The sequence below is a fragment of the Peromyscus leucopus genome, chromosome 6 (genome assembly GCF_004664715.2).
Source record: "Peromyscus leucopus breed LL Stock chromosome 6, UCI_PerLeu_2.1, whole genome shotgun sequence".
In the NCBI taxonomy this organism is placed as follows: domain Eukaryota; kingdom Metazoa; phylum Chordata; class Mammalia; order Rodentia; family Cricetidae; genus Peromyscus; species Peromyscus leucopus.
Window position 1 is genome coordinate 84,177,238 of NC_051068.1, and position 26,270 is coordinate 84,203,507.

Here is a 26,270-nt window from a genome sequence, read left to right on the forward strand (position 1 = left end):
TGCAGCTTTATCCATGCATCCTCTAAATGATAGGTGTATGGCAGAACTTGCCTTCCTTTTTCCTCCTCTTAGTGTCTTTCCTGTCTGCACTGAGTCTTGCCATAGGACAGACCAAATTTTAAGTGCTTTGTATGCCATAATTTCTGTACTACTCTGTACACTACTGCATACTTTACGGTATAGCAACTCTGTATGTCAGCTTGAATTGGATTCTGAGTTCTTCACTACTTAATAACGTGACTTCTTGCATGACCCCCCCATCCCAGCTTTCCTTGTCTGTGACATCATCACGAAAGATGATGGTACTTAGCTTGGAGGCCTTATGAATTTTAAATGAGTTAGTATATGAGAGTTGCTTAGCATAGTATCAGGCAGAGAAGCAGAGCTGCATCAACATTAGCTGTTAGCATTAGGCTCAGGAGATAGTACACTCATCTATCATCTATCTATCTATCTATCTGTCTGTCTGTCTGTCTATCTATCTATCATCTATCTATCTATCTATCTATCTATCTATCTATCTATCTATGTGTAACAGCACATGTGTGGAAGTCAGAGAACAATTTGCGTGAGTGGGTTCTCTCCTTTTATCACATGACTGGCAAGAAATTCAGACAAATGCCTTCCTCAGCTTAGCCATACCTGTGGCTGCTGAGGTGGTACTAATAAATGAATATGTTCCTCTTTCCTATGGGCCATAGCATATAATAATTATTTGCCATCACTAATTATTCTCAACGGATCCAGGAGCACACCTAGCAATCTTGTATCACAAAGAAACCCAAGTAGATGGAGCTATGACCACAGCGCACAGAGTTACACAGAAGGAAAGAATGAGAATAGTAGGACTTCTCTGAGTCCAAGGAGACCAACATTGGTACAATTTCTCCCATTTTCTGGACTCCAAACATTCATGAGACTGCCTGAGAGTAAGATTGGATTCTCCCTGGTAATGGATGCTGTGGCCTTCCAGACACCGCACAACATAATGGCAAGATTACAAATGTCTTACTTAGTTGGCGAAGCAGTTGATCAATAATTATTTATTGGGTGCCTAGAAAATCATTGTCTTGAAGGACTGTAGCCCCCCTCCCTTAAAAAATGGTCATACATCAGCTTTGTCCTGAGGCTAACAAAAGGGGACTAGGAAGTAGATTTCTGGCAGTGGAAGAAAGGAAGCCTTCTTGCCAGAGTGACACCAAGGTGTAGTTCATGGGCATGAGGGGGACTGTGGAGAGGAAATGATGACAAGGGTAAGACATTTTACCACATGAAGGTCTACTGACACACACCATTCAAATGGAAATGAAAACCATGACTAATTAAAGAAAATTAAAGGCTCCTCTTGCTCATTCCCACTGCAGGATAAGTTCTGCCATGCATGGCCCAGTCAGGAAGATGAGAGAGGTCAGCATTTTCCACTTCCAAATATACATCAGAGTCACATTAAGGAGGAAGCATGCTGAGTGCTTTTAGAAGCTGAGGCGTGCTGAGCAGGCTCCACCAGGAGATGGTTTAGCAACATATCCTGATGGTGGGGCCTCCCCAGGACCTCTTTGTCTACTGATTCCAGCTCTGGTTCCTGCCAAACACACTCCTTTCTAAGCTTATGCCTTGCAAGTGGTGAAAATCATCCTTAATATCATATATGAATATTGTTACAAAGAAATTTTCTCCCCTCCTGGCTGTACAGTTGTCAGTTACAATATGCTATAAATAAATAATGTTTCTGTAAGAGCAATGAAAAGGAGGGGAGGACAATGTTTATCAGCTAGCATCCCTGCCTGTTAGAAGAATCTGGATAGGAATGTTAACATGGACTAAACAGGAAAACACGCTGCTGGCGATGAACGTTCAGGTGTAACCAGCTCTGAAGGGATGCTGCAGGGGCGTCTGCCAGGCAGGCTGCCTGTAGATTGAAGGTGTGTGCTGTCTCTGGCAGGGCCAGGAACAAGCTCCAAATTAGTGCAACACCTGCCCCATGCTGCTTTGATAGTGCAGGCAGCTCTGTGGGGAAATGTCTCCTGCAGGGAGACACCACAGGACTGGGGGAACTCTAGATCTCATCGAAAATTAACCATGAAGAAAAAACAAAACAAAAGATGTTCAGCTCACATCTTTTGCATCTTATAATAGTTTGGTAGATTTAGATCTTTGCATAGGGTTTTTTTTTTTTTGTTTGTATGGGAAAAAATCTATTTTGCTCTCATTTTAATCAGCTTCTGATTTCTGTTTGGGGTTGCTTCTCTTCACTAATTTGAGAAAAATATATCAAAAAGACAAAGATATGTTTTTAAGGAAGACTGGCAAAGAGTTAAGGGGAGATGATAAGTGAAATCCACTAATAAACAAATGTTCAAAAAATAAGTATCATGGTAAAAATCATGAATTGGAAGAATTGGAGTTATGCTACAGGAATAAGGGAAAATGGATGGATATATTAAAAATGATACTTTTAATATAGCGGACAGAGCAATCCTTGTCAAAGCAAGAGATGATATGTAGTCAAAGATGTAAAGGTAATGTGAAAGTCAGATATGAGGCTATCTGTAGAAAAAAGGTTCCAGGAATGTTCCAGTTAGAGGAAGGGCAGGGAAAGGAATTATCTTCTTCTTAAGACTATAATGAATACCTAAGATTATCAATTTATAAAGGAAGTTTGACTTTGGTTCATAGTTTTGTAGGTTCCCTTGCTTTGGGCCTGTGCCAAGGCGACATATCATGGTGAAAGGATTTGGTAGGGCAAAGCTGTTCACTCCATAGTCGGGAAGCCAGAAGGGAAGATGGTAAAGATAGAGAGACCCACAACCCTCTTTAATGACAACTCCACTAATCTTCATTCAGTTAGGCCCTACTTCTTCAAGTTTCCACTGTGTGCCAATACCATAGACCCAAACGGAAACTAAGCCTTTGATATCAAGTACCTTGGGGGATGTTTGTGATGGAAATCACAGCAGGATCAGCATGGCTGCAGAGTGTGGCAATGTCATAGAAGATTGAGAGCTTGATCACATCTCCGTAAGCCTGACATTGGCTCTTAAGATGATATCAGGCAATGGTTCCCTCTGACACAAGATCTCTGAGAGGACAACTAGCCAGGATGCCTGCTACTTCTGTAGTGGAAGACTCTGACTGATCAAGGTGAATGTGAGCTGACAGTGGTCAACTATTCTCAAATAGTTTGGGCAAAACCACTAAGGAGTGGCAGTTTCTGTCTGATAAACTCAAAATGACAATCTTCTTTCTTATTTAATTTTATGTGTGCTCTTTTCTAGGTGGCAATATGTTGAGTATTAAGAATGGATAAAAAGTGAATCAGGACAGAACAAGAGACATTTAGATGCGTAGAAATCAAATGGGCTTGTTAGATATGTCAGAGTCAGTAGGAAATATAAACTAGTTGTTATTTCTTGCATGAAGCCTATCTTATAGAATAGGTCAATAATTTAAAAATAAGCAAAAGGGAAAAGGAGAGGAGAAAGGATAAAAAGGTGGAAGAAAAAATGAAACAATAAGTGTGTTCAGGAATTTCTTAGTGTGCTATTGGGTTTTCTGTGTTGTGTCTCTCCCATACCGAATGCATATTAACACATTGTTTCTAACAAAGGAATGTGATCAACAGTTTTGAAATATCATTAACTTCTCATTGGTGTCTACTTGACCCCAACAATCTTAATTGCTTGGAACAAAAGTTCTGTGAGACAAAGGTGAGAATAAAGAATGCAGTTGTATGTTCCAATGTTAAGTATATTGGCTTTAGGGTAATTTGTGCAATTTTAAGACATGTTGATTTATGAACTAATTAATGGCACACAATGAAAATACATACAGAACTTGTTTGACTCCCAGTCTTGAAAACCTCCAAACAACAGGAAAATGGGGTTTGCATGTTAGAAAATTAAATTCAATATATATTTATGAGGCCATTCAAAATGTGGAGTCCTTTTCTCCTAAGTCCCGAGTAAGCAGAAATGTCCATGTATCAAAACCTAATTGTGCCAGAGAGCGAGGCTTGGCGAATAAATTAAGTCTTAAGCTACAAAAGACATTGGACATTAATTTTAAGGCTTATTATAGCTCTGATGATATGGGCATTAATAAATCCAGTAGGAAGAAAGAATGCAGCAAAACAACAAATAAGACGTATCTCCTGGCTTTCCTTGGCAAATGCTGATTGTTGATAATTCATTTAAACTGACATAGATATTTCTATACTCTAGGGTCATTGTTCCAGCAGCTTGTTAATGGGGACGGAATGGGGTTTTGAATATTTTATGGATTCTTAGAAGTCCATTTCTTGTTTCTGAGGTGGGGAAGGAATGGAGAGAATTTTAGGCTATGTAAAATATTCCACATTCATCTTGCAAACCTTTATTGAGCACTTCATATGATAAAGTGTTATTATAGGCTATGGATGAAGCTTAACAGGCATTCAGCAAAAGGGGTGTGATTGCAGAGCAGAAGGAGGATTGTCTTTAGAACTAGCCTTTGAAATCTGTGTAGATCTTTGAAAAGTCTATAGGACTTACAGATAGAAACTGTAGTTAGGAAGGAATCCAGGATAAGGGTGAAATGGAAATAAAGGCAGAAGGCTGGGAAAATGAACATGTAGTAAAAATAATAATGTGATTGTGTGATAAGGACCATAATAGGAGCTACAGGGTGGTAGGGTCCAAATATTGTGAAACTTGAAGTTGTAGACAATGCAATTATCTAACTGACTTTTTGTTTATTTTTAATGAGCACATATTTGGTCAGTGGCTTTTGAATAACACATGCTGCTTTTTCTCAAAGAGATCTCCATTTTTGAGAAGTACTGTTTATCATAACATAAAAATAATTTTATCTCCAAATGAAAAGAATATCATAAAAGAGTAAATGAAGTCTCTATGCAAACACACTGTCAGAGCACCTAATATATTCTGGAGGGATCAGAAAAGATTTGTAGGATAGATGACTTTTGTTTTGAAGCCTGGGAATTTGAAAACAACAATATGAAATCAAATGATACTATGTTTGTGAAATATGGAGTTATTTCAAGTAGTATTTAGATTATAAAATGGAGATGAGAATAGCTGAGGACGAGTTTGGTTAGATGAACAGGAGACAGGCCAGAGAGCAGTTAGCAAGTCATGACAAACCTTAGCACTATCCATTGTCATCTTATTGCTGTCTATTAAGTCCTTGATAGAGGGGCACATTTTTATACCCTTTCAAATCAAACATAACCATGCAATTTCCTTTGGCCAGTGACTATCTGTAGGAAGTCTATCTACTGCTGCTCACCTCTGCATCTGGCACTTCTGTTGCCTTGAGATCATAAAAACAGATGTTATTATGGAAATGTAAACCCAAGCCATTGCAGAAAGTTAGGACTCCTTGGAGAGTCATGGTACCCCATAACAAAATTTAAAAGCATGAAAATTGAATGCATTCCTTTGGAATACTGAGACTTTCAGATTGATTGTTCCGATCTGATTCTGTCCTAATTGAGACAACGTATGATGAAAAATCTAGATTTTGCTACGGAAGAAACTATGGTTAGTTTGTGTGTGTTATACTTTTTAAAATAATCATGTAGTGAACTATCCAACTGGCCCTCTGTATGTTTAAAATTAAACAAAAAAAGAGGGGGAAATGTTATGGGAATTCTGTCTTCAGTTTGCTAGCCAATTGAGAGGGGCATTTTGGTCCAAGAGGCAGGGTTTTCATTGGGGGATAGATGTGACCAAGGCCCTTCGAGCAAGGATCAAATAGCAGAGGATGTAAGTGGCGACTTGTGACTCAGTTCAGGTTCCCCATTTGTCATTTAATATTTGCACATGGTTTTTGCTTATTAATAAATGGTAAAGAAATTATTTATCACCAGACATTCAAATAATCACAGACCAAAAATACTGGACAAACAAACAAACGTATATCCGTTCTAAATATGTAAAACTTTTTTGTCATCATCCCTAGATAAAACAACAATTTACATATCTTTGCATTTCTTTGGGTGTTAGAAATGACTTAGACTTAAATTGTGAGGGGACATTTATAGTTTACATACCAAAAATACACTATTTAATATAAGGTGCTTCAGCCTCTGTGGGTTTAGCTATTTGTTAGAAGGCAAGATTGTAGTGTCCTAGAAACTTGATTCTGCACAGATAATCAGCTGATCTTACATTTAAAAATACCACTTGCTGTGGGATGGTCTGTATGTCAAATTGCTCTGATTGGTCAATAAATAAAACACTGATTGGCCAGTGGCCAGGCAGGAAGTAGGTGGGACAAGGAGAGAGGAGAATTCTGAGAAGCAGAAGGCTGAGGCAGAGAGACACTGCCAGCTGCTGCCATGACCAACAGCATGTGAAGACACCGGTAAGCCACCAGCCACGTGGCAAGGTATAGATTTATGGAAATGGATTAATTTAAGCTATAAGAACATTTAGCAAGAAGTCTGCCATGGCCATACAGTTTGTAAGCAATATAAGTCTCTGTGTTTACTTTGTCGGGTCTGAGCAGCTGTGGGACTGGCGGGTGACAAAGATTTGTCCTGTGGGCAAGGCAGAAAAATTCTAGCTACAACCACTCTCGTATCAGTCTACAAGAAAATAGAAAGATGTGTTCAACAATATGGGCAAGAGACAATGAGAGCAAGGATTAGGGCAGTGCCAGTGGAATAAAAGAGAGACATGAGAAATAGTGTCATGAGTGCATCCATAAGAACCTTTAAAGGACTCAGCTAAAAAAGATGAAGGGGATATCTAAGATGAATACATTCCCAGTATCGAGTACTAGAACTCTCTTGTCTTTGATATAAATGAAAAACATAGTAACGCAAATCGGCTGAGAAAAAAATGTATTTGGTCTATGAACCAAGTAAAAATTAAGAATTCACCTGTAGTTCAGGTACAGAGATCACTTCATTGAGATGGTAGTGGAAGCAGACAAGGAGTTAACTCATGCATTTTGGAGGCAAAAAGGAAGAGTCGTCTGAAAAGGTCCATTGGCTGGTCAAGGCCCATCTTATGAAACTGAAGGAGGACAGACTTTCTGGAGGAAGTAGCTCATGTTGTGGAGACACAAAGAAGAATGAAGACTAAGAAAATACCTTCAGAACTGAAGCTCAATGTAACAACACTAGGCCTCTTTGAGGAGAGACTTTCCAGAAACATTGTTGAAATAAAACAAACTTAGGGAATCAGAGGGTGACAAGATGCTGAGAATGGGGAGGATTCGGCATAGATGAACCTCTTAACAGTTTTGCAAATATATGAAGAAAGAGAAACAATTACACTGAAAAGAAATCAGAATTAAATATAAATAAAACACGGAAACTTATGTAACATGTTGACTATATTGATAATGGATGCAATTAATGAAGCATTACCATTGTTAAGACTTTGGCTGTTTGTCCCAGTGGGGTTTTTGGGTCAGCTTTACAGAAGCTAGAATCATCTGGGAAGAGGAACCTCAATTGAGAAAATGATTCTTTGAGGTTGCCTGTAGGAAAATCTGGGGGCATTTTAAAAATATTTATTAGTTATTGATGTGGGATGGTCCAACTCCCTGAGAGCATTACTACTTCTGGGCAGGTAGTTCTGGGTTGTATAATAAAACCAGCTGACTAAGTCAAGGGAATAAACCAGTAAGCAGCATTTCTCTGTGGTCTCTGCTTCAGTTCCTGCCTCCAGTTTCCTCCCTTCAATTCCTGCCTTGGCTTTCCCTGATGATGGCAAGCTAAATAAACCCTTTTCTTTCCAAGTTGGTTTTGGTTATGGTGTTAATTACACCAATAAAATCTACCTAGGACATTGATGCATTATATGGGTTTAGATTTAGGTCCTGCTTTTGTCAGTGACAAGCTCTGTTGCAAGAAGACCCCACCAGAGTCCCAAACCCTCTTCTAAGTTTCTTCCTGATGGAAGGTCTGCCTACCTGTTTGATTGTATATAAGTCTTCACTCTCCCATTTAGTAGAATTAAGCCATTGGCACATGATAGAAGGTTCAATAATCAGAGCTATCATCATCTAGATGCTTTAAGAATAATTTGGGGCCAGGCAGTAGTGGCACATGCCTTTAATTCCAGCACTCAGGAGGCAGAGGCAGGTGTACGGTGTATCTCTGTGAGTTCAAGGCCAGCTTAGGCTACAAAGGGAATTCCAGGAAAGGCACAAAGCTACACAGAAAAACCCTGTCTTGACCCCCACCCGAAAAAAAGAATAATTTGGGGTAGGACGAAGAATTTCTGTTCTTAGATACCAAGGCTCTTGTGGAATTCTGAATTGCAGTTGATAACAAACATGTGAGGTGATGATGGGTAAAGAAGCATGAAGGATGCAGGGAATTTTTCTCATGATTGGACTTTGTGTTAGTTACCATTACATCACTTCAATAAAATGCTTGACATAAATAACTTTAGGGAGGAAGGAATTCTTTTGGATCGCAATGCCAGAGGTCATTTGTCTCCATGTTTCTGAACTTCTGGTGAATCAGTACCTCATGGTGTCAGAAGTGTATAGTCTGTTTACTTCATGGTAACCAGATAGCAAAGACAGAACCTGTATGCCGGCTTTCCTGTTTTGCCTTCTTGGATGAGGGTCTCTGTAGCATAAATTATAATTGGTCTTAATAAAAACTCAGAGTTAGATATCAAGGGTGAAAGCTGAAAGATCAGAGAATCAGAGCAGTCAGCCACCAGACTTCTTCTCTCTACAAATCCTCAGACTGAAGGGGCTCGAGCTCCTGTCTCTGCTTGCCTTATATTCCTCTCTCTGCCCAGCCATCTCACTTCCTGTTTCCTCCTCCCTAGTGCTGGGATCAAAGGCATGAGATCTCCAGTGCTGGGTTTAAAGGTGTGTGCCACCACTGCCTGAACTCTATGGTTAACTAGTGGCTAGCTCTGTACTCTGATCTCCAGGCAAGCTTCATTTGTTAGAGAACAAACAAAATATCACCACAGGCTTCAACCGTTCACACTGAGGCCTCCTACTCTGGTTAATCCTCTCTAGAAATGTCCTTACAAATACACACACAAATGTGTTTTACTGCTCTCCCGTCCATCTCTCAGTTCAATCAATTTGACAACCGAGGCTAACCACCACTGGCCTGCTCATGGCATAGGTGGCTGGGCTACTAAGCAGGAATGGCTTGGTCATGGAAAAAGAGTGAGCTTAGTTGAGAGAATGTGTGTTGTTTCCCTCTTCATGACCAGCTATGGTGTCGTCCCATTTCCCTTATTTCCCAGCCTTGCCCATGAGCACACAGAGGTGGTGCCTGGTCAATGTAAGGCATGCAAGGAGTTCTTTTTCTAGCTATGAGGATGGTGGAAATACCTCCCAAAATTCAACCTTAATTTACTAACATGACTGGATTTAAAAATCATGTAGGAAATAAAGCTAGCTCTCTCTCTCTCTCTCTCTCTCTCTCTCTCTCTCTCTCTCTCTCTCTCCTCCCTCCCTCCCTCCCTCTCTCTCTGTTTCTCTGTCTCTCTGTCTCTGTCTCTGTCTCTGTCTCTCTCCCTCCCTCTCTCTCTGTTTCTCTGTCTCTCTGTCTGTCTCTCTCCCTGCCTCCTCTCTCTCTCTCCTCTCTCTCTCTCTCTCTCTCTCTGTGTGTGTGTGTGTGTGTGTGTGTGTGTGTGTGTGTGTGTGTGCTTCCAAAGCGGTTCAACAGAGACAGGAAGACCCACCCTGAATATAAGTGTTAGCATTACATGAGTTGGGGTCCAGACTACACAAAAAGGAGGAAGTGGCTGCAACAGCAGCAGTCTTCTTTCTCTGTGCACAATCTCTTCCTGATTGTGGACACAATGTGACCAGCAGCTCACGACCCTTCCCTGCTATGATGGACTAGATCCCTTCTAACAGAGAATGAAAACACAACCCTCCTTCGTTGATTTGCTTTGTCAGATATGTTGTCACAGTGCTAAGAAAACTAATAGCAACACTTAATTTGATAACCAGGCCTTGGTACGTGGGGACATTTTCATACGTCATTATGTGTCTAAGTTTGGGTTATATATCAAGAAATGAGATTTTGGCAATGAAGGCTTCAGAGGCATCTAGTGTCTACGAAATACTTCTCTGAGAGATAGACTTCTTGTTTTTATTTAAATAACAAAGAATTCTTGGTAGCTACGGCTGGGACTGAGCCCTTAGTTAGAGAATGGAGGGCCTTTCATGCCTCTGCACAGGCTCTTCCCTGACCCTACTCTGTCTGCAGACAATCTGGAGAAACAGGAGAGATTTAGTGATCATCCTGGCTAGCTCAGGATAGAGCATCCCCTGGAAACTATTAGCTAATTACTCCTCTGCTAACATTCTGTCATTCAAGTATTTCACTGGGAAACATCTTCCCATGAACAATTTCTAGTACATAAGGAATCACGGGTTCAGGGCTCACTTCTAAGTTATGTAAATCCTTGGTTCCACTTTCACTAAGCAGAGGAGACTAGCTGGTGTCACTTCACACCATGCCTATCTATATCATGCTGCCGCAGAATATGTAGTATTGTGCCCTAAATATCACAAATGGCTTCCCAGAGATAATCCAGCAGATAAATTTTAAGACTCAGACTTGCTGACAAGGAGGGGAAAATGTATGTGGTCATGGCAAAGAACCAATTGTCCGCATAAGGACAGGACATGTTGCTTGGAATCTCAATTTTGAACTCACAACAGCCCCCTCACAGAATGAAAGGAGTTTTGTTGATGTAACCAACCGTCTTATTAAATAAGAAACACAGAAACAATGTAAAAGAGAAAGCCGAGAGGTCAGAGCTCAGAGCTAAAATCTCACCCTTCCTCCTGCTGTCCCAGCTTCGCGAAAGAGACCTACTTCCTGTCTGTTCATTTTTTTTATAGTATGTTGTTCTGCCTTCTCATAGGTTGTAAACCCAAACACATGACTGCCTCATCACTGTCTGAATGTACAGCCCCCTAGGTCTTAAAGGCGTATGTCTCCAATGCTGGCTATATCCCTGAACACACAGATATCTATGGGATTAAAGGCGTGTGCCACCACCGCCACACTCTTGCTATGGCTCTAATAGCTCTGACCCCCGGACAACTTTATTTATTAACATACAATCAAAATAATATTTCAGTACAATTAGATTACCACCACAGAGTTTATTTGACAAAAGAAAATGTTGTCTTTCTTGTAAAAGCAAACTTCTCTGAGAGCCTGAATAACTCTGCTCATAGGTCCAGGTCTTTGGTGGAGTAACAGGTGTATAGGGACTTGTCATCTTCTTTTTCTGTTATCTTTGCAGCCTGTCTTGCTGAGCCCTCATCACATTAGGGCACACAGATGTCACATCTAGTGATTTACAGGTATTTACACACCTATAATATACTGAACACCAGAAAGCAAAATGAAGCCATGGCATTTACATTTTAATTGGGGTACCAAGGAGGGATGAAGTTATGTTTGTGTGCACATATGTATACATGCGCGCGCGCGCGCGCACGCACACGCACACACACACACACACACACACACACACACACACACACACACACGGAGAAAGAGAGAGATCATGATAATTGGTGCTAAATGGTATAGAAAAGGAAGACAAAGGCAGAGACTATGACGACAAGCTGGGGCACCTTGGTCAAGTCTCTTTAAGAAGATGGCTCAGCAGCAGAAGCCTCAGCGACTCTAGGAAGGAGCCACAGGAGCAGCAAGAAGAAAAGTGTTCAAAACTCAGAAGATACAACACGTGAAAGCACTGAGTTGAAAACAAGGAACCAGTAGTACAGAGGCTTGATTGACAATGTAGAGGGAGTGCAGGGGCAGGAGCTGGGGAGAAACACAATTCTCGCTGCACCTGTTGTCCAAGATTTTGGGCTTTGTTGCTGCTTCTTGTTAGTTTTCCCTCCAACGGGCAGTGATTTTCATTTCCTTCTTCCCTACATTGCCTGTAACAATCACTGTCCCTGGCACACAGTCAGTCCAAACCTGACGTTGGGGTCGGAATGTCCTTTAAGCAAATTCTACCTTTCCACTTCATACCTGTTTCCCAGGCAAAGCATTAGGATTCCTTAGGCACCCATTTCCATATTTCCATAGGGCACTAAAATTCCCAACAAGAGGGATAGCAAATGCATGAAAGGTAGTACATCACATGAGCTCCTTGGCCTGGAGCCAATTCACTATGAATGCTTGATAAATCACTAAAGGTTGGTTATAATAGGTGACAGGTCCCAGTCTACTGTATGGTCTTTTAGGGACAAGATTCTGATCTCTAACTCACAGTGCTCAGAAAACCTCCTTCCTCCTCCACAGATGATTAAATTGGGAAGTCATTCTTTCTAGCTTATCACTTTAAACGTCTAGCAGGACTCCATCACTAATTAGCTCCAATCTCTCCCTTGTTAGTAGCCACCATATGGATCATAAACTAAAATGTTTCTCAAAGTAGCATATAGCCTTTATAAAAGCTCTTTTCTCTGGTCCTAAACTGCTGGCTTGAGTGAACTGGAGCTGGGTTTTACTGTTAATTAAACCCGTTCCCGCTATGTGCCAAGACAGAATGACATTGTCCTCTATGCGTTTCCGTGGGTAGTCCATATGTTTATTCTCTGTGTTAGCAAACAATTCATTGTGTGGTAGTTTCTGGTTTACTGGTTTGATTGAAAGCCATTTGATGGTGGAAACTGCCAGATGATCCTTCTTACATCCTACTGCCTGGAGGGCATTTGCTATAAAGCTGTTTGCCTCATCCTAATTTGTGCCATCCTTACTTGGCGGGAAGTTGGGGGGGTATTTAACAAAAGTCCACATGGGTTCTTATTTTACCTAAAATTGAATAAATAAGATGCATTAACTGCAATCAATCTAACTCTCTATTCTTCATTCTCTTCTGTCACAGTTGTCTTTGTGTTGAATCCTGTTGAAGTAACTTGTGGGTTCAGCTAAGAGAAGTTTGAATTTTACACACTACAGTGTACGCATGCACACACACATATACACACTTAATTATATAAATTTATGTGGCTCACATTTATTGCTTTGTGTAGCTAAGTTATGGCTGGCTGGTCTAGCCCAAGCATAGCTCCCAGAAACAGTGAGCTGCCTGCTTATCTAATACAAGAAGATGCAATAATGTAGGGCCAGAGACTACCTTTGAAATGAATGCATTGTGATAACACTGGGTTGAGGAAGTATGTGCACCCCAGAGAGGAAAGCAGTTTGAATGCCATGGTGCTTGAAGTCAGTCTAGGAAGACTATTGCCCTCCTTAGCTACAGAAAACCATATGATCTGGTTCTGTTTCTGTAACCAAATTAAAACAGAGGATCTTCTTTTGAAAGATACTTTCCCAAAGTTGCTGGGAATTGTCGAACTAAGTATTACATTCCTGATAATGAGTTATGAAGCCAATAAAATCACTTTCAAGCTACCAATTATCAGAAACAAATTTTTGTCAATGATCATGAAAGAAATAGCAGAATGGCCTTTCTGCTTGCAGAAAATTCCATTAAACTCATGGTCATGGAAGAGGTGATCAAGAAATGTCTAGCTGAAGTTATCAGGAAAGAGACATTATATCAGTGCTCCTGATAGCAGCTAGTATAACTATTGTGATGTTTTTATGTTTTTCTGTGCTTGTAATTTTTTGACTTTAACATTTTGCTTTATTTATTTTTCATTACTATAAATGTGTGCTCACTTCTTTTAACCCATTATTCATTCTTTTCTGAAAAGATCCCTCAGTTATACACACACACACACACACACACACACACACCCCACAGTACATATTGCATAGCCTGATACAAGTTCGTTATACATGTTCATTAAGTACTTATTGAATTAATGAAAATGTGACTGGTAATGTCTTTGGGCTTGTTAGCTGTATTTTCAAAATCCTCTTCTGTCTACAGTGAGGAGGTAGGTGATGCTACACCCAGGTCACCCACATACATTTGTATTAAAATGTTTCTAAGTTGGTGATTTTTGGGCTGCTGGAGTCAAATCTCCATGTTCTAAATATTTTCAGTCCAGCCTTTGCCCTTGACTGAGTGTTGATGTGAATTTCATCATTCTAACTTACTACCCTTTGTTGAGTATATTCTATCAATATTTGAATTACCATCACACAGTCCAAATAGAAAGGTTTCATGCAGTTCAAGGATCAGATTGCAAGGTCTGTAATTCCCAGGTACTTTTTTGTGCACACCATTACTCTAGGACACTGCTTTATTTTCCCCAAGGAGAATTTTAAAATAGTATCTGACACCTCACGTGTTATTCTCTTAAAGATGACCCACAGGAACATGGTGTATGAATGAGGACTGGCATGTACATCCTATCTGCAATTAGCAAATTTAAAACAAGGAAGCATTCCTCAGAAAAACTTGGCTAGAAGTGTTTATTTTCTTTTATTTTTTCAATGACAAAATTTAACTATGGTGAAAGCCCTATCATCAGAACATCCCACACACTCTCTTCAGAATATCTGTGGCAGCCTGGAATAATTTTTCCCCCAGTGTTTAGCTTTATGGTTACTTTAAGCATCAGACACTTTCTCACTCCTGTGATGTCTCTTCACACAGTGTTAGGGGGTAGATGTAAGTTATGTGTGTATCCTGAATTGTGTCAATTGGAATTGAAAATATGCCAGTTTTCTCACTACAGAGTACTTATTTCACAGGAGCATGGTGTCAAGAAAGCTGCCCACTGGTTGCTCAAGAGCCATAACTGAGAATATCTTCTTTTGCTACTTGACTATAGTTCCTCTAAAAGTAATTATCCCTTAAAGTAATTGAGAAATTCAAAAGGGGCACGGAAGTGATTAAGTTTGCTCCTCACTGTATGACTATCTTGCAGTTATTGACTTTAATTACATTAACTATTTTTGGTAAAATTCTAGGCAGCATTTGTCACTATCCATATTCATGTCATACTTTCAGAAGGTAATCATCAGTTTTATTAGGATATCTGGGAGATTTAAAAAAGGGATTGGATCATGCTACAACATATCATTCAGACATACATGTGTCTAAGGAATTTATTGTTTCTCTTCATCTGGCATATTTAAAATGCTATGTGTCATTCACAGACTGACGTACAAGAACTTCCTTTGGTACTAAACAAAGTACAGTGATTTCAGTCCTCCATGTACTCCATGAGCAACAGTGTGGTTCTTTCCCCCTTGTCTGCTCTTTTCTTAGCAACTTAACCAGGGGTGGTGGTCGGAAAGAAAAGGGCCCCCAAAGGGAGTGGCACTATTAGGAAGTGTGGCCTTGTTGGAGGAAGTGTGTCACTGTGGGGGCGGGCTTTGAGATCTCTTTTTCTCAGGCTTCCCTCAGTGTGACTGTCAGTCGACTTCCTGTTGCCTGCAAGATGTAGGGTTCTCAGCTACTCTAGACCATATCTGCCTGCATGCCACCATGCTCCCCACAGTGATGATAATGGACTGAACCTCTGAAACTGTAAGCTGCCACTTCAATTAAATGCTTTCTTTATAAGAGTTGCCATAGTCATGGTGTCTTTTTACAGCAATAGAAACCCTAACTAAGACACCGGCCTTTGCCCTGTTCTCAGACTAACTAATGGACGTTTGCCACAGGGGGAAAGGTGGGAAAAGCTTGAGCTCAGTAGGAAATGTGAGAGAGCAGAAAGATGTTTTTGCCATTTAGCAAAATAGAAACAACAGGACCTCATTTTATGAAGAACAACAACAAACATGAAATTCATACTTTGCTTAGATTGAAATAAAAATAACAGGTCATTTGCTTTCACATCAAAATAAGAATGATATTCTTATCTACTGCCTCTTCTTTCCCTTAATTCTTCTGACTAGGTGGTTCCCAGTGGAGCATAGTAGAAGACAGCATGAACCAACAACATCAGTGTGCAGAGACTTGTTTTTGGCTCTGCTGAACTTGTAAAGCAAGTATCAAATACACACCTATCTCCTCCATATCTGCAAAACACAGCAGTTTGTATGTAGGCCCAACAAAGGGCCTCATGAGCTAACGGCAACCAGGTATGTTTTCTTGCCCCCTGAATACTTGGTGAATGTGCAATAAATATTTATTGTGTGAACCCAGAGATGTAGAAATGGAGGTTAGACCTCTCTTGACACTTGATCATAGATATTTCCAACCACTCATGCTGAAACACATTTCTTAGAGTCCCTTAAAATCTACCAAATAAAAAGATTTGTTTTTGTTTTGCCATGGGAAAGCCATGAACTCCCCTATGTCAAGACTTTATGATCAAATGATTCAAACTGTTTGCTTAAGAGGAACATAGAGACACTTTTCTAGTACTGAAGGATGATCAACCTTTTACACCTAACCAGCTGGACACTTTCTTCTCTGGCTGTCTCTCCATCTCACTGCCAGTGAGTTTATGTGGTTCTGTCTTTGGGTCTGCTTTACTGATTGGATGCTAAGAATAGTAGCTCACGGGTGGTTCTGAAGTTATCTCTTATGAAGTAGTAAGGATAACAGATGTGTCATATAGGCTCTGGGGATATCAGGCATGAAAAATAGGGAATGTGTGCAGATCATAAAAGTTGGAGTTGCAAAGATTTTATTTTAGAATTTTTGTTTTTTTATTTTATAATATAATTTAATTTTACATATCAGCCACGGATTCCCTTGTTCTCTCCCCTCCCGCCCCCCTCCGTCTTCCCCCAGCCCACCCCCCATCCCCATCTCCTCCAGGGCGAAGACTTCCCTGAGGATTGAGTTCAACTTGGTAGATTCAGTCCAGGCAGGTCCAGTCCCCTCCTCCCAGGCTGAGCCAAGTGTCCCTTTATAAGCCCCTGGTTTCAAACAGCCAACTCATGCACTGAGGACAGGTCCTGGTCCCATTGCCTGGATGCCTCCCAAACAGATCAAGCTAATCAACTGTCTTACTTATCCAGAGGGCCTGATCCAGTTGGGGGCTCCTCAGCTACTGGTTCATAGTTCATGTGTTTCCATTCGTTTGGTTATTTGTCCCTGTGCTTTATCCAAACTTGGAGGCTACCTAGAAAATAGGACCCCAAGAAAGACACAGGGATTGCCCAATGACAGAGAAATGGATGAGATCTACATGAACAGCCTGGACATGAGTGGGGGTAATGAAAGGCAAGGGTTGAGGGAAAGAGAGTTTAGGGGAGCGGGAGAACCCAGCTGGATCAAGAACAGAGAGGGAGAACAAGGAATAAAAGACCATGATAAATGAAGACCACATGAGAATAGGAAGAAGCAAAGTGCTAGAGAGGCCCACAGAAATCCACAAAGATGACCCCACAATAGACTACTAGCAATGGTGGAGAGACAGCCTGAACTGACCTACTCTGGTGATAGGATGGCCAAACACCCTAATTGTTGTGCTAGAAACCCCATCCAATGACTGAGGGAACCGGATGCAGAGATCCATGGCCAGGCCCCAGGTGGAGCTCCAGGAGTCCAATTGGCAAGAAAGAGGAGGGTTTGTATGAGCGAGAATTGTTGAGACCAAGGTTATTTTAGAATTTTTGAATGATAAATAAAGCTCCAACTATCCAATTCCATAGCTTGAACATATGTTAGGAAAAAACACCTAATTCATATGTTTTGGTTAAACACCTATCTAGGGAGTCTCATTAGCAAACACATTAATTAGGAGCCTGCTTACTTTTCTACTGTCAACAGTTGTTTGTTTGAGTTAACCTATTCTGCCTTCCTTAAAGAAAAGCAGCAGTAGTCTGTTGTGTGACATTTTGTTTGTGTTCTGACAAATAAAGTTTGCCTGGAGATCAGAGGGTGGAGCTAGCCACTCACTAACCATAGAGGTCTGGAGATTTGTACAGACAGGAGACAGGGAGAGACAACACTGGGCAGAGAGAGAGAGTAATAAAGCAGGGCAGAGACAGGATCTCGGCCCCTTTTTGGTCAGAAGATTCATAGAGGTAAAAAGTCTCTGGTGGCTGCTGCTACTCTGTTTCTCTGATCTTTCAGCTTTCTCCCTGATATCTGATGCCTGACTTTTATTGATAAGACTAATTAGGAACACACTCCAAAGTCCCAAAATATTGTTTATGAATGTTTGTTTTCATTTAAAGAGAATTGGTTATATACTGTTAATGGTCATACTCAATCTCTTTCTAAAAAAGAAAGGGGGACATGCTGTGGAATAATTCTCTTATATACTGTAAAGATTTGTTACTAGAATTGGTTAAATAAAACACTGATTGGCCAGTAGCTGGGCAGAAAATATAGGTGAGGCAACCAAACTAAGAATGCTGAGAAGAGGAAGGGTGGAGTCAGAAGTCACCAGCCAGATGCAGAGGAGGCACAATGATAATGCTATACTTAGAAAAGGTACCAAGCCACATGGCTAGACATAGATAAGAATTATGTGTTAATTTAAGTGTAAGAGCTAGTTATTAATAAGCCTAAGCTACTGGCCAAGCATTTACAATTAATATAAGCCTCTGTGTGGTAATTTGGGAAGAGGCTGCTGGGTATTTGGGAGTTGCTGGTAGGACAAAAACTTCCACCTACAGTAGTCAGTGCATGAACCTACACTTTAGTTTTACAAGAAATTTAGGACCTGTGTAGATTTTGTATTTTTCTGCACATTTTCTGATAATCAAATATTTAAAAAATAAGAACAAGTCCAAAAATTAGGGCTCAACATAAGTTACAGTATACAATGGAACTATAAATTATATAATCTTTTAATGATATTTATATTTTGATTGATTGATTCTTTTATTCATTCACATAGTTGTAAATATCAACCATGGTGAGATAAATAGACATGTTCCTTTTTCCATGAAGCTTTCAATCAAGTAGAAAACAGAAGTAGGATGTAAATATAAAATGTGAAACAAGGACACACCCACCCATCATCTTATAGATATAAATGTGAGTAGGATTGTATGAATATACTAAATCCAACACTCTAAGTCAGGACTCCACAAACTTCTGCTAAGAGGCTGAATCTGGTCTGTCTTTTGTGTTTGTAAACTTTTATGGAACATAGCCACACCCATTTGTTTCCTTGGCCTCTGGCTATTTTTTTCCTGCAGTGATAGAATTGAGTAGCTACAACAGAGGACAGCAGAGCCCATGAAGCCTAAAATGTCCACTACATGGCTTTTAACAGAAAAAGTTTTCCTGAGCCTTATTTCTGGGTCTCCTGGATGTTTGGGCTATCCCTGTAGTTTTCATATGTCAGTTCTTATCTCAACTGAGAGGATTGCCTTGTTGAGGAATAGGGACTCTTTAGGCCTCCTTTGAGGCTAGGTAAAGACACCAGTGGCCTCCAACCGTAGGGCCACTACAACAGGACTGTGGTGGTTTGAATAAAAATGCCCTCATAGGTTCTCATATTTGGATATTTGGTCCCTAGCTGGTAGAATTATTTGGGAAAGATAGGAGATGTGGCCTTGTTGGGGGAGGTGTGTTAGTGGGCATGGGCTTTGAGGTTTCAAGACTCATGTGATTCCCAGTGGAATTCTCTCTTTCTGCCTTGTGGTTGTGGATTAGTTGTTCCATTGCTCAGCTATCATGGAAATTAAGTAATTTCTTTTATAGGCTGCCTTTGTCATGATGTTTTATCACAAAACTAGAAAATTAAGACAAGGACCATCATTCTAGATGGCTTTGGAGGCACTTGAGGCCATAACTTTTACTGCCTGCTTTGAAGACTTGTGTACCAAAGCATCTCTCCCCTTAACCCCCCTTTGTGGAACCAGAAGCTTGTTAATGTTTCAGGGTGCTGCCAGCCAAAATGGAATAATATGAGACAACCTCTCATATATACTCTTAATCAAGCCATTTGGGTTGACTATGGTGAGAGCTCTCTGACTGACCCATTTAGCTAGTATCTGTGAGCAAGCTGTAAGATAGCTATTGTGATGACCCACACTCTCCATTTATCCCTGTGACCTACCCCAAACTTATAGTCCTCTGCCTCTGCCTTAGTTTACTTCTTGTGGGTCTTTCATGGATCATAAGCATGGGCTCTGTTGCCCTCTGGACACTTCTGGGGTTGACTTAGATGCAAAGATCAGAGCTGGAAGAGCAGAAGGTTATTCCCTAGGATTCCTTCCTGCCAACATGAAGGCTGGCAGAGGATGTTCCCTTATGGATTCTCAACTGCCTCCTTCAGTTGCCAGGCTCTTTTGTTTTATTGTGATGGCTGGCTCTTTTGATGCTCCAGGCCAAGAGGAAGAGAACTGTTTCTCCAGCCAAAAGAGCTTAACATTTTTCACCAGTGTCTTTAAGCATAGTCCCTTTAAGTCAACATGGGCAGCGTCTCCCTTTGAGTACCTGTCATTGCTTGCTTGAGTCCACTTACCTCTAGTCTTATTTGATGAAGAACTCCCTTGCCAGAAGGATAACTGTTTACATTCAAAATTCTCCCCTATGACTTAGGCTGTAGGTATAACTGTAGCTAGAGTTTTCATGCCTTGCCCACAGTCAGGACAAATCTTTGTCACCCTCCAGTCCCACAGCCGCTCAGACCCAACCAAGTAAACACAGAGACTTATATTGCTTACAAACTGTATGGCCGTGGCAGGCTTCTTGCTAACTGTTCTTATAGCTTAAATTAATCCATTTCCATAAATCTATACCCTGCCACGTGGCTGGTGGCTTACCGGTGTCTTCACATGCTGCTGGTCATGGAGGCAGCTGGCAGTGTCTCTCTCCTCAGCCTTCTGCTTCCCAGAATTCTCCTCTCTCCTTGTCCCACCTACTTCCTGCCAATCAGTGTTTTATTTATTGACCAATCAGAGGAATTTGACATACAGATCATCCCACAGCAGTAACTCCAAAGACATTTTTTTTTCTCTTATGGCTCTTTATAATCTTTCTTATAATTTGGTCTTGGGTGTGAGCATCAATGTTGGTATTTTCATAAGTCAGAGACTCAAATAATACAAATTGAGGATAAATAGGAATGGAAAAGATTGCTTTCTTGCTCTCCTTGGTGGTATCTGAGCTCTGAGTTCTCTTGATGCCAGTTCCAAGAGAGGCAAAGGGAGCCAGGGAGGAGGGACTACTGTTCTCCTGGGGGCATATGAGGCCCAGATTCCATTTAGCCCTAATGTTCTATTTCACAATCAATATATTGGAGCATCATGCAGCTGTAGACATGTTTTATGTCCCCTCCTAACATGGTGCATAGCTGAGGGGTACCTTCTAGGCATAGGTTCTGAGACAGAAACAAACTGCAGTCACATTACCACATCCTCACATTTACAAGGACCGTGCAGAGGCAGAAGCATAAAAAAGAAGTGGAGTGTTCAATTGAGTAGCCACAGCCTGTGAGCAAGGGAGATCTTGGGAATACCTCCTCATTCCACCTTAACTGCTCTCTCAGGGGAGGACTTGGGAGGACTTGTGAACACCTTCTCATTCCACCCTAACTGCTCTCTCAGAGGAACCTCTCAATTCTGCTTGACTTCCCAGACTCACCCTCTGCCTCGAGGCCCAGGTCTAATTCAAGAGGCTCCTCTTGGGTTTGCCATTCTGACTGATTTCATTTTGAGAATTTCTCTTCTTCACAAGGCAGCAAAGTTCACATGCTTAGCTATTATGTTCAGGAAGCATCTTTTTTGTTGTTTTGTTTTACAGATGCCATTCTGTGACATTGGTTGAATTTTTCTTTCTGTACTATTTTCTTTTTCCTCTGTGATTCTTGGCCTTGAAATTATAAGGTCCTACCAAATAGTTTATGGCCATGTCTCAAAATACACATTTCCTTTTTTCTTTCTTTTCTTTTTTTTTTTTTTTTTTTTTTTTTTTTTTTCCAAGACAGGGTTTTTCTGTGCAGTTTTGGTGCCTGTCTTGGACCTTGCTCTGTAGCCCAGGCTGGCCTCGAACTCACAGAGATCCACCTGGCTCTGCCTCCTGAGTGCTGGGATTAAAGGTGTGCATTACCACCGCCTGGCCACATTTTCTTTTCTTAAGGCTTTATTGCCCAAGTGGATGAGATTACAAATAACCCATGTGCATAATTTCATTCTTGTCTTCAGAGGACAATTTCTTGGTGAAAGGGGTGGGCCAGGACTGGAACCATCCAGAGATATGTAATGTGGGCCATTGTATAATCTACAGACATCTGGATCAAGGAGAAAGAAATCTTAATAAAAGAAGGGATGGGTTAGAAAGCAAAGAGCACAGGTACCATTGCTTATGGTTTAGTGTAGCTAGAGATTTCTCCAGTCTTGCCTGGCCCACAGTCAGGACAAATCTCTCTCACTTGCCAGTCCCACAGCCGAGTAAACACACAGAGACTTATATTGCTTACAAACTGTATGGCTAAACAGGCTTCTTGTTATATAGTTTTTATATATTAAATTAACCCATTTCTATTAGTCTATAAGTTGCCATGTGGCTCGTGGCTTACTGGTATCTTAACGTCTTCTCATAGTGGCGGCTGGCCAGGTCTCTCCCCTTCAGTCTTCCACTTCCCAGAATTCTCCTCTCTCCTTGTCCCACCTATACTTTCTGCCTGGCTACTGGCCAATCAGGGTTTTATTTATTTGCCAATCAGGGCAACACATTTAACATACAGAACATCCCACAGCAGTTTAGTGTCCTTTGGAAAACTGAACTTTGTAATTCGGAAATGGAAGCAGTATCAGAAACTCTCCTGTAGTCGTTTTTAAGCTGTTTTCCCTGGTGTCATAGCACTCCTGTGGGGCTGAGGCTTAGCTAAGTGGTAGAGGTAGCAGAATGCTTGCCTAACCATGGACAAGGTCCTGGGTTCAAGTTTCAGTACACACACACACACACACACACACACACACACACACACACACACACACTCCTATAAGGGGAAACAGATTCTACATTCATGAACCCTAGAATGTGACATATGGATTGCACATCAGCTTTCAAGCCAGAAGAGTCAAAGAATTGGTAGCACTTGCCTAAAGACACACAACTTCTTAGAGGTGGTGTAACACCAGCCTAGATCCAATGGGCAGGTTAGCAAAGTCTTTCCTTGTGGCAATCCTGCCCCACGGAGCTACTTGGTTTTCCACAGTTTTGAAAAAAAAAAAATGGAATGATGTGCTCTTGGGCAAGGTGTATAATCCCCATCATTCTTATGGTCTTGCCACTGTGTGGCCACTGAAGACACTTGAGTTGTGGCCTCTCTCCACAGTTCCAATCTACTTATCTATCTTGCTATAGCCAACTTGCTCTCTGTTACTTTCAGATGGGAACTGCCTCAGAGCAATTAGATCAATGCTCTAATAGAGACTCAAATAGGCGCATAGAAGTGGGAGGAGCATGGATAAAGGACAATCTCTTATTCGGCTCGTTGGCAGCATCTGAGCCCTCTTTCATATGTATTCATCTAATTAAAGTAATTTACTGATTAATAAAATTACCCAACAACTGCAGCATTGTAAATGAGAGCTCTCGGTAAGCCAGCATTGTTTAGTGACGTGTCTGAATGGGTTCTTTTTCTTCCACCTGTTCCCGACACACAATAACTTTTGTCTCTGCTATGCTGTGACCAAAACTTAGTGTTCAGTATCTGCACAGTACTGAAACAGAGAGGCTGCTAAAAATAAGTTTATGTAGCCAATACTCAGACTTGCTAGTGGATATCAGAAAATGGTAAGGCATATGGATTTCATTAAATATTAAAATGGCTATCTCCAAAGGTCTTCCTAAAGGGGCAGGATCGGCATTCTCAGAGGATATAGCTTACAGCTTCCCTGGCAGCAAGGGGAAGTGGTTAGGGAAATGCAGAGGCAGGAATTTGCAGCAGTTCAGGTGGTATGTAAAGAAGGTCTGACATGAGTGAAATGGGGGAAGTAAGGATAAAGGAGAGGAAGTCTAGAGGAAAATATCCAGTGGAGATCAAACCACGGGAATGTGCTGATTGAAAGTGCCTGGGCAGCTAACTGAGAGGGGTGGCTACAGGCACTACTAGTCTTGGAATCCCTGTGCCCAAGAATGAACCAATTCCATTTTGTGACACCCTCTGCCTCCTTTCTCCTTTCATGACTCCCTGTTATTTCACATTTACATAGCTCATGAACTTCTTGCTTTTTAAATTGTATTTGGTATTGTCTCATATTTAAAGCCAAAAGTGAAAATTTCGGGAAAACGTTGATTATTTGATTATGTGTACTTACTCTTTGCCTATTTGTGCTCCAGATTATCAGAATTAGTTTTCTTGACCTGATTCCTGTAGAGCCATGGTCTCTGGCTCCTAATCAAATCTATCATTCCTGGCACCTCTCAGGAATAGGTTAAATAGACTAGAGAGATGGCAGAGTTGGCTGTGGAAGTAGAATTTAAAACAGGAGATGTAGGGATGGGAAAGATGGCTCAGAGATTAAGAGTGTTTACTCCTTTTGTAGAGGACCTGGGTTCGGTTTCCATAACCTACAAGGCAGCTCATAACTGTCTGCCACTCCCATTTCAGAGTGTCTAATGCCTTCTTTGGGCTTCTTTGGTCTCCAGGAATGCATGGGGTATAAAGACATACATGTAGACAAAAATACCCATACACACGAAACAAAAATTAAAAGATAGCAATATGAGTATATGAAGCCACTAAAGGAAGTTAATAGTAACAGCAACACTAATTAGAATGTCCAATATTTATTAAGTGCTTCTTCAGTGACATGTTCAATTCTTTTAAACAGTGGGAGTTAGATATTAATTAATTCATTTCACTGTAAAGAAACCGAGGCACATTAAAGATAAGTTAATACCAAGATCATATACCTGTAAGTAGAGAAAATGGGCCACAAAACCAGTGAGTTGGACCTTAATAACGTACATTCCCAACTACTTCTTAGGCAAGAAAAGAGGCTTGGGATCTTGATGGGTAGTGGAGGCCTACTGGGAGGGGGAAGGCCACTAAGTCATTTCCCAGCATGTTCTTTCTCTGAGCTCATCAATACCATGGCTCAGATATACCCTGTGTAGTATATCTGGATAGAAAAAGAATTGGAAACATTAGAAGATGGAGATGAGTTCTACACTGGTCTTGCCATTGTGCTGTGGGCCATAGGAACAACACCAATCCTGAAATTCACCACCTAGCTTCTTGCTCCTTCAGCCACAGTTCTCTGCAAAGTGGGATGGGCTGGGGACAGACGGGAATGAGGTGTGCAAATGTACCCAGCACTGTGCCAGCTGCATAGCTGGTTCTGCATTCCTAGGGTAATGCTGGGACAGTCAGCCATTGTCCTGGACTTCCTCACAGTGATGATGTACACAGTGGGCCCCCTCTGAGAGTAGAAATCAGAGTGTGAAGGAAACTTCTTGCACTTGATATGCTCTATGATATATTATTACCTTTTATTCCTCTCATGTAATGTGCTGGTAATTTCATTGCATAAGTTGGTATTTCCAACCAGTGTAATTACATTTAGAAACTGTTGTAAGAGGCCATTACTAAAGAAATCAAATGTTTCTCCTCTTTATGTAAAGTGAGGATAATAATTCCTCCTAATGCCTACTTGGGGCCCTGAGAACCTTGGCTGAAAGAGGTTTTGCAAACACAGAGCTGGGTCCCTGTCCCCCCTGGTCTTTATTTAGTACTTATCCCATCAGTGCCATTGGAGCATGAGGCTCGTGGGACCTATCAGACTGTCATGTCACCTGAATGACTGAGTGTTAATGTTAGAAGACAGCAAATGTCAATTGTAAATTAAGGGCTCTTGTCACAAACACAAGCAAGACCACTACTTCCTCCAAGAGTCCTGTGTACAGGACAGTACAGGACAACATCTCCCCTGTCCCTGTAGTGAGGGAGAGATGCCAAGCCAGAATGAATAGCCATATCCCTGTAGGTTATCCTGCTGGAGGAGATTGGGGTGGGGCCTCCTCTGGTGTAGCTAGTTAATGCTGAGACATTTCTTACCTTTCCTTCCAAACCCACAGAGGAGCCACACAAGAGAGAGGTGAGAACAAGGAATATATTGGATGGAAATACTTCCAGAATTGACTCTAGTTACTATGCTGACGGCTAACTTCATACACCACGAGTCCCACAGCCTTTTTCTCTACTTAAACTTTTCTACTGAGAACAGGCTGAACAAAGACTTGCCATAGGCCCATTTGTCCCAGACTTTTATTAAGTCTTCAACTAAGGGCTCTAAAAATGCTCTCTATTATAAAAACAATGAAAACAAAAGCTTCCATAGTTTTGTCCAAAGATGGCATGCTGCTTTTATTTTCTTGGTTGTGATCGGCGATGGCCACTGGAACACGTCTCACACCAGCCTCAAGCGGACTCTCTTTCAGGTTCTGTAGGCAATTGCACTATCATCAACGTCTCCTGAGGCACCAGTTCATTTACTAATT